The sequence below is a fragment of the Symphalangus syndactylus genome, chromosome 9, assembly GCF_028878055.3.
Source record: "Symphalangus syndactylus isolate Jambi chromosome 9, NHGRI_mSymSyn1-v2.1_pri, whole genome shotgun sequence".
NCBI classification, from domain to species: Eukaryota; Metazoa; Chordata; class Mammalia; order Primates; family Hylobatidae; genus Symphalangus; species Symphalangus syndactylus.
Genome location: NC_072431.2, coordinates 117,164,883 through 117,184,841, shown reverse-complemented (window position 1 = coordinate 117,184,841; position 19,959 = coordinate 117,164,883).

The window sequence follows — 19,959 nt, the reverse complement described above, 5'->3', positions numbered from 1 at the left end:
GCCCATTTCTCATCCACCTTGGGGTATTTTGAATATTATTTCTAAACAATTGTAAAGCCTAAAGTTTAGCTGAATTTTTGCTGTATTGTTATTTTTTCTTGTGTTTTCTCAATTGTTATTTATATTGGGAGTGTTCAGGGTTAACTTACCTTTAATTTCCACAGTGTGGTAACCTTCAGAAGAAGAACTCACAGCACTATACCCACTTTGCCTCAATTACCTTGTTCTATACCTGCGCTTGTAACTAATCCTCTCATTCTATTCTCCAGCTTTCAGATGCTTGTTATTCTCTTCCCAACTGCAGTTTCCTTATGAATCCCTTTGCCTTGAAATTTTCCAAGACTGCTTAACAGGAGTGCCGTATTTAGCTTCTAAATGCATCTAATTCTCCTATACAAGATTGTTCTCTTTTCGCTTGGCGTCAAGGGATTGACTGAAAATAACTATCCTTTTGTTACAAAGAAAGAAGAGCAAAACTAAAGAAATTCACTAAAATGGAGCCTTCACAATCAGTTTAAAAAGAAAAGTCATAAAATGTCTGAACACCAGTAGCTTCCAAGGATGGCAGTTTTGAGGCCCTCTATTTGCTTTTTGGGAATTCCATTTTGAAGAATTGATTTGATTTATGATGTCACATTGTGTGAGAAGGGAGAGGGGTTAAGTACTAGTCTCCAAATTTAGATTGAAGTCATAGAGACTAAAGCTATTATAAGGCTTATTTTTAGTATACACTATTATATAGCTTTTTCTTCAGTACTTTGTATCAACAATGTAGCATCCATCATATATTTTGATTCTTATTCAACTGTCTTGTCCCCTTTACTAAATTTGAAATATCCTTTTTTTATGGCAACTGTGTTCATTTGTCTGTCTAGTGGACTAAGGGTCCTTTAAAAAGTAATCTATTGAATGAATAAATATTAATTACAGAACAGGAAATCTCAGTTTTTGCTTTCAAAATCAGAACAAATTCCGGTAATTATAACAAAGAGATCTCGAAAAATAAGCAATATAGATTTTCTAAGCATGCCTTTTCACTAGATGAAAAATGACCTTTTAGTTAACCACCCCACCTCTACCAGCAAAGGGACTCCTGAAATTGCAATATGAATTATTGATTTGGAATATTTCCTTCCTGGCATTATAAGAGAATGCTGCCAATGATGAGGAACATCATAGTGGCTAGTATTTATGAGTGCTTACTATGGCTTAATGCCTGAATGGTAGTAGAAACTCAATAAATATTTGTTGAAAGAATAAATACAAAGTGGTTTATTAAATCATTTGTAGACGTAATCTCATTTAAGTATCATAATAACTTTGCAAAAATAGTTACAATTTTATTCACATTTCTCACAATAGGAAAATAAAGCTCAGAAAGATTAAGTATATTGCCCAGGATCACACTGCTGGTATGTGACAGAAACGTCTCCATAAACTATGTGGAGTGACTCTTTCCACAAAATCATTGAACCTGGCAAAACCTTGCATAAAGGGAGATTATTACTTATGAAATGCCTTTTTAGTCACGAATCCAGAAGAATTAAAATAAGTCATTTGCTCCATGTTACTCCAATTCTATCTTGGCGTTTTAAAAGGGAAGCAAATCAGGTGATTTGTTGTTCACTTTTACTGGGAACAAAATCAAACAACTAGGGAGAAAACTAGAGAAGAAACTAAAGCTATGGAATAAAATCAGACTGAGAGCATGATAGGAAGTGTAATATAGCTCTCCGTTCCACTTTATCTGCAATGAAAACAGTAAAGAACCTGCCAGCTAAATCATGAAAATTATTTCCATCATGACTAACCTGTAGAATCAGTCCAATTCTTTGATTAGGTCATAAGCTTCATGCTGTGACCCAAGGCAGGTAGAGACTTTATTACATTTGCATGTTGTTCTCGTTTATATAAATATGTTAGTTCCTCTGAAGAAGCACTTGACTTGTTATTCTGGTCTAATCATTTTAGACCATTATTTTCCAAAAGGATCTGGGGTTTTACAAAGGTGATTTCCTGTGGATTTGTTTGTTTGTTTCAAGTTTTTTTACACCACTTAATATTGCTTACATTTTTAAAATTATTATTATTTTTAGAAGGAGTCTTGCTCTGTTGCCCAGGCTGGAGTGATCTCGGCTCACTGCAAGCTTTGCCTCCCAGGTTCACGCCATTCTCTTGCCTCAGCCTCTCGAGTAGCTGGGACTACAGGTGCCTGCCACCATGCCTGACTAATTTTTTGTATTTTTAGTAGAGACAGGGTTTCACCATGTTAGCTAGGATGGTCTTGATCTCCTAACCTAGTGATCCGCCATCTTTGGCCTCCCAAAGTGCTGGGATTACAGGCGTGAGCCACCGTGCTGTGTTTTTTTACGTGTAGGTGATCTCAATATCTCATAGATATTTAATTCAACATTTGCCATTGCGTTACTAGACATAAAATATTTCATTTAACACCCAATTCTTCCAATTGATTGATGAAAATAAATCTATATCAAAAGAATTTGATGAAAAATAATTACTTGACATTTTTTTCCCAATTAACAAAAAGAGAGATAAAAATTGGAGCCACACAGATGCTAAATTATTTTAATTTTAATGTTGCATATTTATACTACAAATTTTTAATTTATGATTCATTAAAAGTTATTAGTTATGGCTATCACTTTGCATTGCAGAAACTTTGAAAGTAGGAAAAGGTCTTAGAGGTCATTTATTCCAGCTTAAAAATTTTATAGTCAAATCATAAAAGGCAAATGCTAAAACTCACATAGATAAAAACTAGCATAACAAGATTTGAAGCTGGGTCTTTGGATGACTGTTTGGCATTCCCAAGACCATTAATTTTTTAATAGTTTACACATGTATTATCAGTAATTCGATTAAGAAAATAGAGGCATGAGTCTTAAATTTCTCTATGTTGTTCTGTAGTAAAAGAGGTAAGTGAGAGCATCATCAAGTAGCCAGGTAGGAAACTGTAAGTATAGAGTTGGCCATCTAGTGTGGCTGTGAAGAGATATTTATGGAGTTGCTACCATGTACTACATTTGTACCATGTCCCATAATGTCACTATAAAGCAGGCACCACATAATCGCACAAGCAGCCATGGGGTTCCAGTCAGTCTGTGTTATTCTTAGCTTTCCAATAAGACAACAAATAGGTCTTTGAAAAGCTATTCCAAACAAGTAATATGGGTGGCTACAGGAAAAGCCACAGGATGTTATCCTGCACACACTAAGACTGACATGAAATCAGGGAAACCAGAAAATTGGAGAACTCTGGCCAGGCGCAGTGGCTAACGCCTGTAATCCCAGCACTTTGGGAGGTCGAGGCAGGCAGCTCACCTGAGGTCAGGAGTTCAAGACCAGCCTGGCCAATATGGTAAAACCCCGTCTCTATGAAAAATACAAAAATTAGCTGGGCATGATGGTGGGCAGTAGTCCTAGCTACTTGGGAGGCTGAGATTTGCGTGAACCCAGAAGGTGGAGGTTGAAGTCAGCTGAGATGATGGTGCCACTGCACTCCAGTCCAGCCCAGATGACAGAGCGAGACTCTGTCAAAGAAAAACAAATGAAAAACCTATATAGTGCTTTGCAGAAGTAAGAAGGGGAGAAGTCCAATCAATTATCTCTGAAAAAGAACTTTCAGAAGAGCATAAATGCATTATTATTTGGAAAAAACAAAAACAAAACAAATAAGTGAATTAAACCTGGAATAGGTTATCATAAATATAAGATGAATTTAGGATTTGGGTTGGCCAGGGAATTTTCAAAGTTACTGAGCAAGTTGTACTGTGGTTTGGCTGCTTTTTGGTTGTGGATGTCCATAAATGATGTTTTCATTCTCAGTATGCCTTATTAGTGCTTAGAGCAACAGCTCCTGAGAGGTTCATATTTTGGCTCTAGTTTTTGGGACCGGCATAGTTATACGTCACTTAGAGATTGGAATCCCTTCTGAGAAATGCATCATTAGGTGATGTCATCATTGTGCAAGTACCATAGAATGTAGTTACACAAACAGAGATGGTATAGCCTACTACACACCTGGCTATATGGTATAGCCTATGGCTCCTAGGCTACAAACCTGTACCGTATGTTATTGTACTGAATACTGTAGGCAATTATAACACAATGGTAAGTATTTTTGTTTTTAAACATATCTAAACATAAAAAGGTACAGTAAAAATATGGTGTAAAAGATAAAAAATGGTGCACCTACATAGGGTATTTACCATGAATAGAGTCTGAAGGATTGAAGGTTGCTCTGGATAAATCAGTGAGTGAATGGTGAGTGAATGTGAAGGCCCAGGACATTACAGTAAACTACTGTAGACTTTATAAACACTGTGCACTTAGGCTACACTAAATTTATCAAATCTTTCTTGAATAATAAATTAAGCTTAGCTTACTGTAACTTTTTTGCTTTATACACTTTTTAAAATTTTTGACTTCTTATAACACTTAGCTTAAAATAAAACACATTTTAAGCCATACAAAAGTATTTTCTTTCTTTATACCTTTTTCTGTAAGTTTTTTCAATTTTAAAAAGTTTCCATTTTTTACTTTTCAAACTTTTTTTGCTGAAAATTAAGACACAAACACACACATTAGCCTAGGCCTACACAGGGTCAGGATCATCAATATCACTGTCTCCTACCTCCACATCTTGTCCCAAGGGAAGGTCTTCAGGGGCAATAACATACATGGAGCTGTCACCTCCTATGACAACACTGCTTCCTTCTGGAATACCTCCTGAAGGACCTGGCCTGAGGCTGTTTTACAGTTAACTTTGTTTATCATAAGTAGAAGGAGTAAACTCTAAAATAAGAATAAGATTTATAGTATAATAAATACATAAACCAGCAACACAGTTATTTACTATCATTTTCAAGTATTATATACTGTACATAATTATATGTCCGTCATATCTATATATGTGCAGTTTATCATGGACTGCAGCGTCGTTGTATGGTGCATGACTGTATATTCATTCAGGAAATATATATTGAGCACTATTTAGGTCTTTTGAACTATGCTAATTGGAGTGGGTATAAAACTATACAAAACAGGATTTCTGCCTTTAAGGAAATTATAGTTTAATGGGGAGACTCTCAAGTGAATCAATGAAGATGGTGGTAGGAAATAAATATTATGCTACGTATGATCTAGTATAGACAAGATTTCCTGGCAAAGGCAATTCTGAAAGTGAGTTTTGAAGTACAAGCAGGAGTTAGCTAAGCAGAAGAGGAGAAAAGGCATTGCTGGCAGAGGAAACAGAGCACGTAAAGACAAAAAATATAGAAAGCTTTTGTGGAATTCTAAGCAGTACTGTATAGCTGTGCATATCATTAATTTATTTAACAAATATTTGTTGAATACTTACGTGCCTGGTAAATTTTAGGCTCTTAGATACGACTGTGTTTGAGATAGATAAATTTCCTGCTGATATTCTAGTGTATGTAAAGGGGCATGTGATGAACAAATGTATGTTAGAGGTAACAGCTAGGATGACAAAAACAAGGTGGAGAAAGGGGAATAGAAAGAATCAGGGCATGGGGAAAGTTGGGTGAACTGCTATGTCATATGAAGTGGTCAGGAAGCATTCTTCAATAAAGTAACATTATCTAAGAGTAGACACCTAAGAGAAATAAGAAAGATAGCAGATATTTAGAGAAAGAGCCTCTCAGGCCCAGGGAAGAACAAGTGTGACGGCCCAGAGACAGAACTGTGCTTGGTGCATTTGATAAACATCAAGGAAGCCGGGAGTGTAGAGTTGAATGAGTGAGGAGGTGATGAAGGAGAAGCTGACTAAGAAAAGAATGGTAGAAAATGAGGTGAGAGGGAGACCAGGTGGGCCAGGCCATGTAGTGCCACACAATCAATTGTTGGGATTCTGGCTTTTACTCTGAGTGGTGTGTAAGTCCATCAGAAGGTTTCAAGCGAAAGAGCATCATGATATGAATTACGATCATTCTGGCAGCTATGTTGAGAATAACCCATAGGGACAGAGTAGAAATAGAAGGTCCACATAGTAAGCTTCTCGATAATCCAAGGGAGGGATGATGCTGTGCGTGGGATGAAGGGGTAAGCCTTGGTGATATTGAGAAGTGGTTGGATTCTGTGTATATTTTGAAGATAGAGCCAACCGGATCTTCTGATAGACTAGGTATGGAGCAAGAGAGGAAAATAAAAGTCAAGAGCAATCCCAGTATTTTGGCTTGAACAACTGGAGAAATAATGAAGCTGTTTACTAGAATGGGAAAGACAATAGGAGGAACAGATGTGAGCAGGAGGAGATGGTACAAAGAAATCAAGTAATTTGTTGGGAGATTCTATTTTTGAGATGACTATTAGGAATCCAAGTGGAAATTGAGTTACCACTGAATATTTCAGTCTGAAATTTAGGGAAGACAGGAGATTTGAATTTATAACTCATCAGCCTATAGATGGTATTTATGTCTGTAGGACACGGTCATATGAAAGGAAGTATGGTATTCCATGCTCTGGAGCCAGGTTTGTTCTGCACATTACCTGTGCAACCTTGGGCAATTAACTTATCTGTGTTTCATTTTCCTCATTTACAAAAGAAGAATGACAATAATCATAAGGTTATTGGGAAGTTTAAATTGTCACTTATAAAACACTTAAAAAGCATTGACTGACACAAAATAAGTCTTCAAAAATATTAGATGTATTTATAATAATGTAGGAGTTATGAGATGTGTATATTGGGGCAATATTTTTAAATTATCAAAATGATTTGTATATAATTCTTCTTAAATAATAGGACCTTGCACCTTCCCCATGCAATGTATTAAGAGCGTGATGCCTAAAACCATCATTGTTTAGCTAAGCGGTTTAGAACTGCTTTTCTTATGTTTCTTGTGACACTGTAGCCTTGTAAACTAAGTTTTGGTAAAAGAGAAAAGGGAATTCTACATTCCAAAAGCTTCCCTTTATAAATTAAAATAAAATTTCAGAAGACCTGAAAATAGAATTATGCTATAAGCCATTTTCAAAGAAAAAATAGGATTAAATGGATTAAGTAGGAATAACTGCCTTACTTTAGCAGATCTACAGTGCCAGGCAGAGGTAAGGTGAACACCTAGTCAACAGGGAAGGTAGTGGACAGCTTTGGGAGCAGTCATCTGGCCTGGCCCATGCTAAGTAAGATCAAGGCTGATGATTTATACCAGCTGCAGACACTCTTGTGGATACTGGAGGAACAGACATTAACATCCAAATTCTAACTAAAATGGAGCAGCAAAGGAGACAGTTCCATGATCAAAAACACTTATCCCCCTTCCATGGTGGTAGATGTGCTCCCTTCATTCAAGCACTATATCAGGATAATGAATTATAAATTATCTTAATACTTCCATAGAAGAGACTGATTTAAACTGAATTACACTAACTTACTAAAGTTTAAGGTTTGTTTTTTAAGTACTAGGAAGGGAAGTGCAAAAGCAGAACAACGATTTTATTGACAATAAGAACATTATATTTTTGTTATGTCATAATTGTACCGTGTATATATATTTATTATACTTTTCTAGACAAGGCAAGGAGAATACGGGACATGTCTACAAAGATAATAATTTTAGACTATTTTCTGAGCCATTAAAATAAGCTATTTGAGGAAGATACTTCAGATTGCAATCTGGGGAAATATTAGAGAAAGAACTTGATGTTAGAGACAAGGAGGCAACCAGAAGTTACACTTGTATCAATTTTTTAAAACTCCTATGATGTTATAATCACTGCTATATGGCTGGTATAAGTTTATATATAAATAGATACTTAATTTTCCAGTCTCCTTTGAAGTTAGGGGGCTACGAGTGATGATAGCAGAAGTAGCATGCTTGATTTATATTCTTAAAGGGAGGACCTGCTGTTTTTCTTCCTTTTTCCTTCCTGGAAAATAGATGATGGCTGGAGCTCTGACAACCATGTTGGGCTATAAGATGACTTTGGGGGAATGAAGCCATGCATTCCTGAGTTAAAAGATAGGATAAAATCTAGGTGCCTTACATTTTGGAGTGCTCTGACATCCCTTGAGGACTACTTCTAAACTTTTTGAATATAAGACAGTGATTTCTATATTGTTTTACTCAGTCTTGAGTGTTTTTTTTTCTGTTCTCTACTGAGCATCCTAATAATAAAAATACTTATTGAACAACATTTAGCAAACACAAAGAAGCATATAAAATAAAATATAAAGTATGCATATTTCCACCATAAAGAATTATTTATTGTTAATATTTCGAAGTTTTCTAAAGACTTAGTTTTTTTCCCTCAACTTTTATATATAGAATGTTTTAAACCATTGACATGGATGATTTGTTTTAACAGTGGTGGGATTGTCATTATGCTGTTCACCACGTATTTCTAGCTCTCTGCCTCCTGAGCTCATGGTAGGGTTGTACTTACTCACATTCTGTGATTGGGTGGGACTATTGTCCAGTTCTGGCTGATGAACTGTCAGCCAAAGTGGCTTGTGCTGCTTTTTGTCTAAAATTGAATTGCCAGTTGTTGAGTCATTTTCAGAGCTCTCTTTGCTCTCTGCCACAGAGACCTACAAGGTAGTCCCAGAGTTACAGCTTTGGGAGTCTATATCACAAAGTGATCAGGGTCAAGAAATAAACATTTATACCTCGAAGCCACTGAGATTTGGGGCTTTGTTTGTTATTCAGCATAAACTAGCATATCCTGACTGACAGAACAATTAGGATATACGATAGTCTATATGTGTGAGGTGTTAGGATAAATTCTAAGATCCTCATCTGTATTTCACACAACTCTCCTCATTCCTTGATGAATTCCAGTCCGTTGGTTCCTCACTTGCTCCATGCTCTTTCCTAAATCATTGCTCTCAAGCATACTATTGACTTGTTCAGTAACATACCAAGCGATCTTTGACATTTCCATTAAAATGTCATTTACTTACCAAATCTTTCCCTGACCCCTAGGCCTTTGATAGTCTCTTTTGATACTAACACTTCTTCTACTTAGAAATTACCACTATACTAATTAAATTCTTAATTATGTAATTAAGAATTTAAATCTTTATCTTACACTAAAATGTAAACTTTATAAGTGTTAGGACAACACGTTTTTGCCTACTTCTTTATACATAATTTCTAAGGCAGATACAAATATTAGAGCATAAAACAAGATATTTTTCATCCTAAGCAATGTTACAGAGCATTTCTCCTTTTGAGAAAGACTCTGGCTCTTCTTTTTCTTTCTTTCAAATTTCTAAATTATAATATCCCTTTTATTTGAAGTAAAGTTGCCCTTTAGGACAAGCTGAACTTATTCAGTCTGGAAAAAATAAGCATGATATACTGGGGAAAGAGGATATTACAATTTATGTGAAGAAAAATGATGATAAACTGGTGCTAGTCCTGTTATATCATTTTTATGGGTAGATATTGAAAATGAGATATTGTTGCTTTTGGAAACCAAGGATGGTTTGCTTTTAAAGAGGAACCAATAAAGGTTTAGAGTAAATGAAAACCCGAATCACAAAAATAGTACTGAAATCTTAGATTAAAGAACACTTTATTATTTTATATGTTCTATAGATGCAATCTCCAAATCTTGTGAGAAGAGTTTCATTTTTAGAAGCCATAATCTGAATTTTAAAATATCACCAATACTACAAAATACAGATAATTTATCCTAGCTTTATAAATCTCTGTTGGATAATGGGTGGTTTCCAATGCTTTCAAAGTTTTAAAAAATATATTTCCAGTTTCAAGACAGATGACAGTATCGTAACAACTGGCATGCCTACCTAATGACTTCTGTTTTAATTTCATTGGCTAAGTTGGTTAAATATGTATGCCTAACTCCAAGGATAGCATGGAGCTGAATATTTTTAGTTGAATACTTTGCCTTATAGAATAAAATTGATGTTGTTTGTAAGGAATGGGAGAATGGTTATTGGGCAAGCAATTATGTATGTTTTCTACAATACATTTTAATAATTATCAATAAGAATAACAAACATTATCTGTTATAAATGACTTATTGTTCTAAAACCATTCAACCTGTGCAACAGCCTAATGAAGGAGATACTATTGCTATTAACTCTTTTTATTGATGAGGAAGCAAGATGGACAGAACGGTTAGGTAATTTGCCTTAGATCACATAGCTAGTCGGTGCTGCAGTCATGCCAGTGTTTGAACCTACCAATCTGACTCCTGACAGTGCTCTTAACCACTCTGTTAAGAAAGTTTAAAAGTGTGTGATTATGTCTTAAAGCACAAGCATGTACATTTGTATACTTTAGTGCTAAAGATTAAGCTTCAATTAGTGTCAAGTTTTGAAGATATTGGGAAAAGCCATTATGTCTTTTTATTTGTAATAGTTTTTGACTATTTTAAACCATTTAAATAATTTTAAAAAACTTATTTTGAGTAAAAAATATTAATAAAATACAAGTGCACATGGTATAAAATTGAAAATATCATAGGTCATATACACAGAACATAATGAGTACAATGAAAAGTAGGTTTTTCTCTTATTCTAAACCCCGAGTCTCTGGTCTCCCTTGAGGAGAGTTAATCACTCACATGTCAAAGACTGTTATTGTCCCCCAGTATCCAAACTTTCTTTTTTCCTTTCAGTAACTGACCATGTAATTTTTATCTGGCTTACATGAATGCTTGTCTCAGCAGTACCCTTTCCAGCCTTCCTTGTAGCTAGGTGTAGACATCTGTGAAATCCCAGCCAATGAAATATTAGTGATGTGATGTGTGCAAATTCCAACTCATACTCTTTAAAAAGGAACACGACTTACATTCTGTTTTCTCTTTTTCTCTTTCTGTGGGCTATAAAGTGGCTGAAGTGGCTGGTGGTGGTCCACCTAAATTATTCAGGCAATGGCAGAGAAAAGGGAATTTTTCATGGAGTACAGAGAATTTGCCCATCTCCTCTCCACATCTTCACCCTGAACCATTTTTCAGCAGAGAAACTAATTTCTGCTGTTTGAATTAATGTATGGATTAAGTTGATTTAACAAAGAGTCACAAAAATAAACGCTAACATTTCTTTTGTCTTCAATATCCTAAAATTATTTCTCAGTTCATTTGGAAAACTACAATGATAATACGTAAATTATGTTTGGGCTTCATCAAAATCTTTGTATTTCCTAAGCTTTAAATTTCCACCAAGAAGCCCTGTTAATCAATTTTCTCATGTGTCAATGCTCTGTCTAGAGATAAGGTTTATTTTAACTTGTTCTCCTCTGAAAAATCAAATGTGAAGAAGTCAAAATTAATGTTTCTTTTCTGGCTGAAAGTCTGCCTTTGTTTTTAGAGTGGATATAATGTGGACTCTGAATAAGGATTGGACTGTGCTTTTTAAATATCTTTGTACAAGGAATAATCAAAAGCTCTGATGTTATCTAAGCAAAGAGCAAATTGGCTTTGTGTGGCATGTGTGTATACGACTTCATAGATACTTCAGTGTAATATTAAGTGACCAAAACAATTTAAATGCCTCCCAAACTGAGAACTTGTTTCTTTGTATTCTCATCAGTTTTATTAATATGGCTATGAAGACTATTTTTTCAGTTTAAAGGAGTTTAAAAACAGCAAATTGAATTGGTTGTATCGATATTTGCAACTAAACTCACTTCCAAGCCAGTTGGTCCTGATTTCTATTTTCCTCCTGTCTATGCTCAGAGAATGCAAGCATGCACTCTTAATGATCTCTGAGATCCTGCAGCAACTCCATAGGGAAATGAGGAGGAAATAAAAAACTGGGATCAAAATATGTTCAATGTATTTTATACACTATTTTATTTTCTTTTTATCTCTATTTCTGTACAGTCTTTGTTATATGAGTTGGTGACTATTTTCATAGTGGTTGCAATTGTTTTTTTTTTATATACATCCAAACATCTAGAAAAGAGAAAAGTGGTTCAAGGTCAGTGCAGGTGTATGAAGGCTAATTATTAGAGAAACTATAAGGAACACAAGAACCTAAAGGCACATAGCTATTTTATTTTTCTGCAAAGGATAAAAACCTTTTTGTTTCTCCTTAAGTATAGTGTTTCTTCTGTTTGTAATTTACTAAAATTTATTGGCAAAGTTGATACAAGGAAGTAGGTTTTAAACTCTTTTCATTTGTCTATGGGCTCATATTTATTAGAGAGGAAAATATGTATATTTGAGAGGAAACTGTGTATATTTGATGGGCAAAACAACAAATATTTCATAGGTTCAGAATGTGCTGTACAGAGCTGAGTCATTTTTATATCCGCTGATGCTATTGGTAGTTCAATATATAAAGCTGAAGAAGGGATACCAGTCATATTGAAGCTTTTGAAGATGTTAGTCTCAAATTTTGAAGAGTTATTGTAAACATGTATTTAAAAAATGAAATATTGAAAGAGATTTCCGTTGTCTTTCTCCATATATTTTGACTGAAAGTATGTACATTTCTGGATAAGCTTTTAGTTATTTTATGACTTTTCCCCCCTCCTGTTGCCACAGAGGAGCTGTGAACTCATTACTTATAAATTTAGCCTCCACGTGGTTTCCACTAAAGTCAGAAGGCTAGCATCTTCACTCAGAGGCTTAATTGCACAGGGTAGGGAGAAGTTGACCTACTGCCTTCACCATCTCAATCTGCTTCCCTTTGTCTCCATCCCCCATGGCCACTGCCACCAATGCCTGCCACGTCTTCCAGCGTCTCTTAGAGCTTTTAAGTGAGTTCAAGAGAGCCATCTGTCTGTGAACCAAAAGTTAGCAATAGTGCACATTAGTGAGTGATCATTTTGAAAACCACCAAATGACCTGTGGTTTTGGTGTTTTTAAATAATTCTGTCTATGGTCTTTAGTAGTTATCTCTTAGCAATATTGATAAGCATTTACCTCTCTCTCTGTTTTGTTTTTCTTTCTATTCTTGCATACTGTTATGTTCTTCTCTTGTTTTGTAATTTTATCTGTCCTGTATTTGTAACTATAGTGCCTCCATTTATCGGTGTTTCTCAGTGGGGGTTCTGTTGGCAATTCAGGTAAGACAATGCTTTATAGTGCAGAATGTTGTTTGTTTTTTGACATTTAGCAACCCTGGTTCCCAACCACTAAAATGCTGTAGCACTTCCTAGCCACTGTGAAAAGCAAAAACATTTCTTTATAGTGCCAATACCTCCTAAGAAGGCAATATCGGCCTTTGTTAAGAGCTGCAGGTAGTCTGAAGCTCCACAAGGACACTTGTGGGGGTATGTGTTTATTTCTATTAATCAAGTCTTAATGTTTGCTTTGTGACTAGCACTGTGCCAAATGAAGAAACATATCAAAGTTAAGACATGCATTCAAGACAATTAATGAACAACTTGGGCTCCAACATTATCCACACTGTAATTAATGAATAGATAGGTTTTGTTTTATTGTCTACAAGTGTAATCTGTTGGGTAAAGAGAAAGAAATTCAGTCCTATCTTATGACCTCCTGGCAAACGAACAATGTCATTATCTTTTTATGCAACCCAAACTCTTCTTGGGTATCTCAGAAAAGGGACTCTGTCTTTCAAATCTGCTCCATTCCCAGGTAGTGTTGGGACAGATAGTAAAAGGGAGTCTTATTTTGTCATCATGGCAGAGGAGAAATCATACGGTTCTTTAGATCCATTTTGCAGTTGTGGTCGGCTTTTGGGAGTGGTGCCTTCTGCACTGCAACTGGCTGTTTCTAGCTCTCTGGATAAAGCTGCACTCTTCCTTGTGGAGTCTAGGGCTCTGGAATCATTGGTCTTTGAGCTTGAAATCTTCAGTGGAGATAGACTCTTTGCTTTAGACCCGGGGATTTTTCATAAAGCTTCCTATTATTTCCCCTAATTTGCACAGACTTCTTGGTCTCTAACACATAGGCCATGGAAAGCCAGAAGGACAGCTTTAGCTTCACCTGTGTATGTATCTTGAAACACTACCATCTCAGCCATGAAACCCAGGTGCTCAGTTGAATATGTCATTGTGCAAGCTTCTAAAGGCTTGCTTTCTCCTTGCTACTATGCCACTACCTAGATGTGCACCACCCCTCTACTTACCTAGCAGTTTCTAAAATTACTCATCTCCCACACCTGGTCCCGAAATCCCTGGGATTGCAAGGGGTGGGAATTTCCTTCTTCCCTCTTCCTGTCTGGACCACTCATATAAACTGTGAAGTGTATCAAAGTCCACTTCAATACTACCAAGTTTTCAGGCCCATTTTTTCTGCAAAATCTTATTTTGAGTAAGGAAAGCTAAATATTAATTAGTCTATTTTTATCCCTCTTAATGATTTTAATAAGCCATTCATAGACGGCTATATTTGGCTTTCAGTGTAAAAACTTGTATATAGGGAAATACATATATATGAAAGTGTATATAGGGAAATGTGCATAGAAAAGAATACACTGATTTTATTTTATTATTAGCACCATATAACAGCTATGTCTATACATAATTATATGCACACAGTGAACAAGATCAGGTGACATTTGCTGGTGTTATCTGGGGATCTGGGGATGCTGTGGAGCATGTGAGATTGAATTAAATCTGACACATAGATATGGTATGAATATAAATAGAAACAGGAGAGGTAGCACAAATAGTGTATGTATATTGAGGAGTTCTGATAATATAGTTTTAAACAATCATTTATGTAAAGAGATATGAAGGCACAAAACTAAGCGTTACAGGGCCTCATCTTATTCTCTCTCCAAAATGTCATAAATAATCTTTACAAACATGTAAAAAATAAGAAAAACAAGATGTTAAATTGAGAAAGACTTTCTCTCTCTGGTAGTGGTTTATTTTACTATTGTTTAAAAAAACTTATTTTCCAATTATTCAGTGATTGATTTTATTATCTGCTAGTGTTTAATAGGGGAAATGAGGGAGCAAGTGCCAAAAGGTTTTTTTTTTTTTTTTTTTTTTTAAGGGGGAAAATGTTAAAATTGCTAAAAAAAATTTTCATTTTCCCCTTGCAAATTGGAAAAAAGATCATTTTTATTCAGTGTTAAAAGCATAAAGCCTCTCTGGAGCTTGGGAAATACTACAGTTTCCGGAGAATAGATTGAAAGCCACCACACGCTGTAAAGTCTATTCTCAACAATTGCTTATTTTAAATCTAATAACATTGTTTATTTTTTCTTTTTCTTTCCACTTAATTTGGTTTGATTCTTGTAGAACAACATTTATCCTTTGATTTAAATGTAAATTGTGATCTAGGAAATACATTTTGCCCAAGAATTTTATATATATATTTGTTATTTTTATTTATACTCTGAAAGTATTATATACTAAAAGTATTATGTATTAAAAGTATTATAGGTTCAAGACTCAATATTCAATATTTTTACTCATTAACTCATTAACGTTTAAGTGGATCATGTTAATGGATTTGTGTGGCAGGCAGAATAATGTCTTCCCCAAAAGATCCATGTTCTACTCCCCAGAACCTGTGTATATGTTGTGTTGCGTGGGCAGGAGAGGATTAAGGTTACTAATCAGCTGACATTAAAATGGAGAGTTTATCCTGAATTATGTGTGTGGTTCCAATGCAATCATGAGGGTTCTTAAAAAACAAGGAAGGAGACAGAAGCGTCAGAATCAGAGTGCTGTTATGTGAGAAAGACATGACCAGCAATTGCTTGCTTTGAAATGGAAGACAGCCACAAGCCACGCAACGTATGCAGCCTGCAGAACCCAGAAAGGCAAGAAAATAGATTCTCCCCTGAAGTCTGCTGAAAAGAATGCAGTTCTGCCAACACCTTGATTTTAGACAGATCTATCCCACATAGACCTCACTGGGAAGAACTGTAAAATGATAAATGTGTGTACTTTGAAGCCAAGAAATGTTTAATATTTGTTGTAGCAGCAATGGCAACTAATACAACCTTACTAAAGTGAAAACATTTGAGTTGGGTAGGTATCTAAAATTGAGTTTCAATTCTTCTTTGTAGTTAAGTAACTTTCAACAAATTATTAAAGTTATTAAACATCTACAACAAAAAGAATGATTATTAACTTTCAGGATATAAAAGTAAAGAAAATAATATACACTTTAAAAATCTGAACCATATGTTAAACACGATGTGCTAAAAAATTCTATAAACATTTGGAACCAAAATTATTAAGAATAAAACAAAGTTCCGGTTTTTAAGGAATTTATATTCAAATTTAGAAGAAAGACATTTAAATGAACAAATTTAATTAGAAATTAAGTAGAAGATGATATTATTATAGAGAAAACAGCAAATTATTGGAGAGTGTTAAAAGATGTGCCAAAAAATATTTGGAGAGGTTATATCTAAGATGAATTTTGAAAGATGAATACATTTTGCCAGGTGAATGTTAATATAAACATACTTAGAATTTTATTCACTATTGAGGAGGGTTTTTGTTTTGACAGATTTTTTTTAAATAAAGTTAAGGAAATATTTATTTATTCCCATGTTTAAAATATTTTCTAAATCAGGAATAGTTTTGAATTTTATGAAACACATTTTTGGTCTCTGTGGGAATAAAGATTGTTTCATCTTCTAGCATTGCAGTTCTGGGGTAAGTCAGTGGAATTTACAAGTTATATATTGCCAAATTCTGCTTGCTAATTTTTTTTTAAAAAACAACATGATTGAGGTATATTTTACATTTGGTAAAATGTGTATTTTTTATAATTTTGATTAATCTAGTGAGGAAAGAACCAGCTTTTTGTGTCAGAATTTTTTTTATTGGTTTTCCATTTTTTATTTCATTAGTCTCAGTTCTGATCTTTACTCTTTCCCCACTTCTACTTATTAATGTTTAATTTGCTCTTCATTTTCTAGCTTCTTACGATAGACACTTAGATCTTATTTTAGATATTTTTTTCTTCTAATATACACATTTAAAGTCATAAGTAAGCCAGATGTGATTCCAGCTATGCAGGAGGCTGAAGTGGGAGGATATTTTCACTTCAGGAGTTAGAGGCTGCAGTGATCCATGATCATGCCAATGCACTGCAGCCTGGGAAACAGAGGGAGACCCTGTCTCAATAAATAAATAAATAAATAAATGAATAAATGTTCTTCTAAATACTGCTTTAGCTGCATCTCACAGATTTTTATATCTTACATTTTATCATTCAATTGAAAATATTTCTAAATTTCACTTATGATTTCTTTGTTAACCCAATGGTTATTGTCAAGTGTGTTGTTTAATTTAGAAACACTGAGAATTTCTCAAGTAATTTTTTGATGTTTATTTATTAAAAAAATTGCACCTAGTAAAATTTACTCTTTTTGGTGTACAGTTCTATGAGTTTTTCCAAATGCTAGGAACCATGTAGCTACTACCATCAAACTATAAAACAGTTCTATTACCTTCCTAAAATTTATATTTGTGTGTGCTTTGTAGTCAGTATCTCCCTGCACTCTTGTTCTCTGTCTATGTAGGTTTTGCTTTTTGAGACTTCAAAATGAATTATGTGTTTGTTCTCTATTAGGTACTGTCTTTTTACTTTCTCTTAAGACTGTTGTTACCAAGATGAACAAATACCTTTCCTGAAGCTGCAGTTTCAGTATCAGGTTAATATTCTGATATTAATATTGTTAATATTCTGGTATTATTAATTTTATCTTTGTTTTACCCCTTTGCCTAAAAGCTAAGCTCCAAGTTAATTCTTTTCCAATATTTTAGCCAATATTTCAAATTATTTTATAGAGAGAGTCTTTGGGATATCTGCCCCGATATATATCTGAAGGCAGAAATCTAGGTCAAAATTTTTTCTCCAAACTTAGGTTAATATATACATCTGCAGATAATATGCCAAACAGTTGTCATACAAATGAGCTTTGTCCAAAAGTTTCTTACTCAACGCTGGTTTTGAGATCAATTCATTGTGCGTGTATGTGTAGTTTCTGTTTATTTAGAAAATAATTTATGATATTCAATCATACATCTATATCCTATTTTCCTTCTTTCTCTCTAGGGCAAACCTCTCTCTAACTGTGTTTTCCTCTGCTCTCACACAACACAATCATCATTACAGAAGGAGAATTCTATGGCCAAATATGTGGGGATTTTTCCTCACATACCTAGCAGCAGACACCAGTTGGGTGCCCTCCAATTCAATTCAGATACTTTACCTAGAGATACTGTCAGATCCCACAGGTTTAAGGCTCAGTCCCCAAGATGGACCCATTACCCCAGACACCAGTCACAAGTCTGGGCCCCTGAAACTTCTGATTGACCAACTTCAGTTTGTGGTTCCCATGACCTTCTCTTTGGGTTTGATTAATTTGCTGGAGCAGCTCACAGAACTCAGGGAAAAACTTATTTTTGCCAGTTTATTAGAAAGGATAGTACAAAGACTACAGATAAAGAGATGCATAAGGTAAGGTAAGGGGGAAGGTGCAGGTAGCTTCCATGCCCTCCCTGGGTGTGCTATCCTCCAGGAATCTGGAGGAATCACACGGTCAGCTTTCTGGAATCGCCGAACTCTGTCCTTTGGGTCTTTATGGAGACTTAATTGGTTCACCGAAACATGGACAATTGTGTCAAAATGTAATTGGATGAAAAGGGTATGATCTAAACCCAGCAAGTCCTATCTGTTAGGTCCTTCTTAGTCTTTGTGCAACATTCCTTCCTCCAGAGTATGGGGCAGGACCCTATCTGTAATGAGGGTCCTATGACCCACAATTAGATAAAAGTCCTGACTTGGGCAGGTAAAAGAAGGACAGGAGAGGGTCAGAGAGAGAGACATTTTGTTTCCTGAGGTCGCTTCTAAGGCCCAAATTGCCCCAACATTATAACAAAATACTGTAACAACGGTTATGAGAGTTATGAGCTATGAACTGTGAATGAAAAAATATATACATATTCATATATATGCCTATATATATTAAATATCATACTTTATTGAGGAAAATTTTGACTATTTCCTTATAAAATATCACAATTTTTAATAAATGTATTTATTAGAATTTATGTAAGTATATAGGGAAAATAGTAGGGGAAATACTGTATTACATGGTATATGCCTTTTGGTTGTTCCAAACTGTCCTCCTGAGCCACTGAACCAAACTGCATTATCACTGGCAGTTTATGAGAGTAACTGATTTGTCACACCGTCAAGAACATTGATAGTGTCAGTGGGATAGATTCTACTCTTCAAAGATGGCTGCAACATATCTCTGACTCCACATGCTTTTCTTACAATGTACTTTAACCGTCCTCCATTAAGAGCTGTGCTTGGCTGGGCATGTCGGCTCATGCCTGTAATCCTAGCACTTTTAAAGGCCAAGGCAGGCAGATCACCTGAGGTCAGGAGATCGAGACCAGCCTGGCCAACATGTTATATAGCTCAGGCTATCACCTTATAGATAGCATATTTCTTAGATGGTGCCTAAACTCTCAGTACTTCTCCAGAAAGTTCACAAAAAAGAACCCTACCCTGAGGGAATCCATAGAAAAGAAAGGAGGGAGAGCTATCAACACCACACTTCTGAGTTATATCAGCCAGCTTCTAAATAATCTCCCAGAAATCCAGGCACCCAACCCTAGGTGGGCTGTTTTTCTCCAAGTCTGAAAGTGAAAGGTGGCCCAACATAGGTGGGCATCAAATGATAAAGAAGAAAGCAGTCCCGCTGCAGAAAATTTTTGTCTCAATACTTTAGTATTATTTGTTAGTTTCTTCTTTCTTTTACAAACTTTATGCAAATTGCATGAGATTTGTCTATCTTATTAATCATTTCAAAGAATAATTTTATGGACCGAATGTGTCTCACTAAAATTCATATGTTGAGATCTAATCTCTAGTGCAGTGGTATTAGGAGGTGGGGCCTTCAAGACGTAATTAGGAGTAGATGAGGTAATAAAAGTGGAGTCCTCATGAACAAAATTAATGCCCATAAGAGTCACATGACAGTGCTTTCATTCTCTGCCCTACTCTCCACCATGTGATGATACAATGAGACACTGGCAGTCT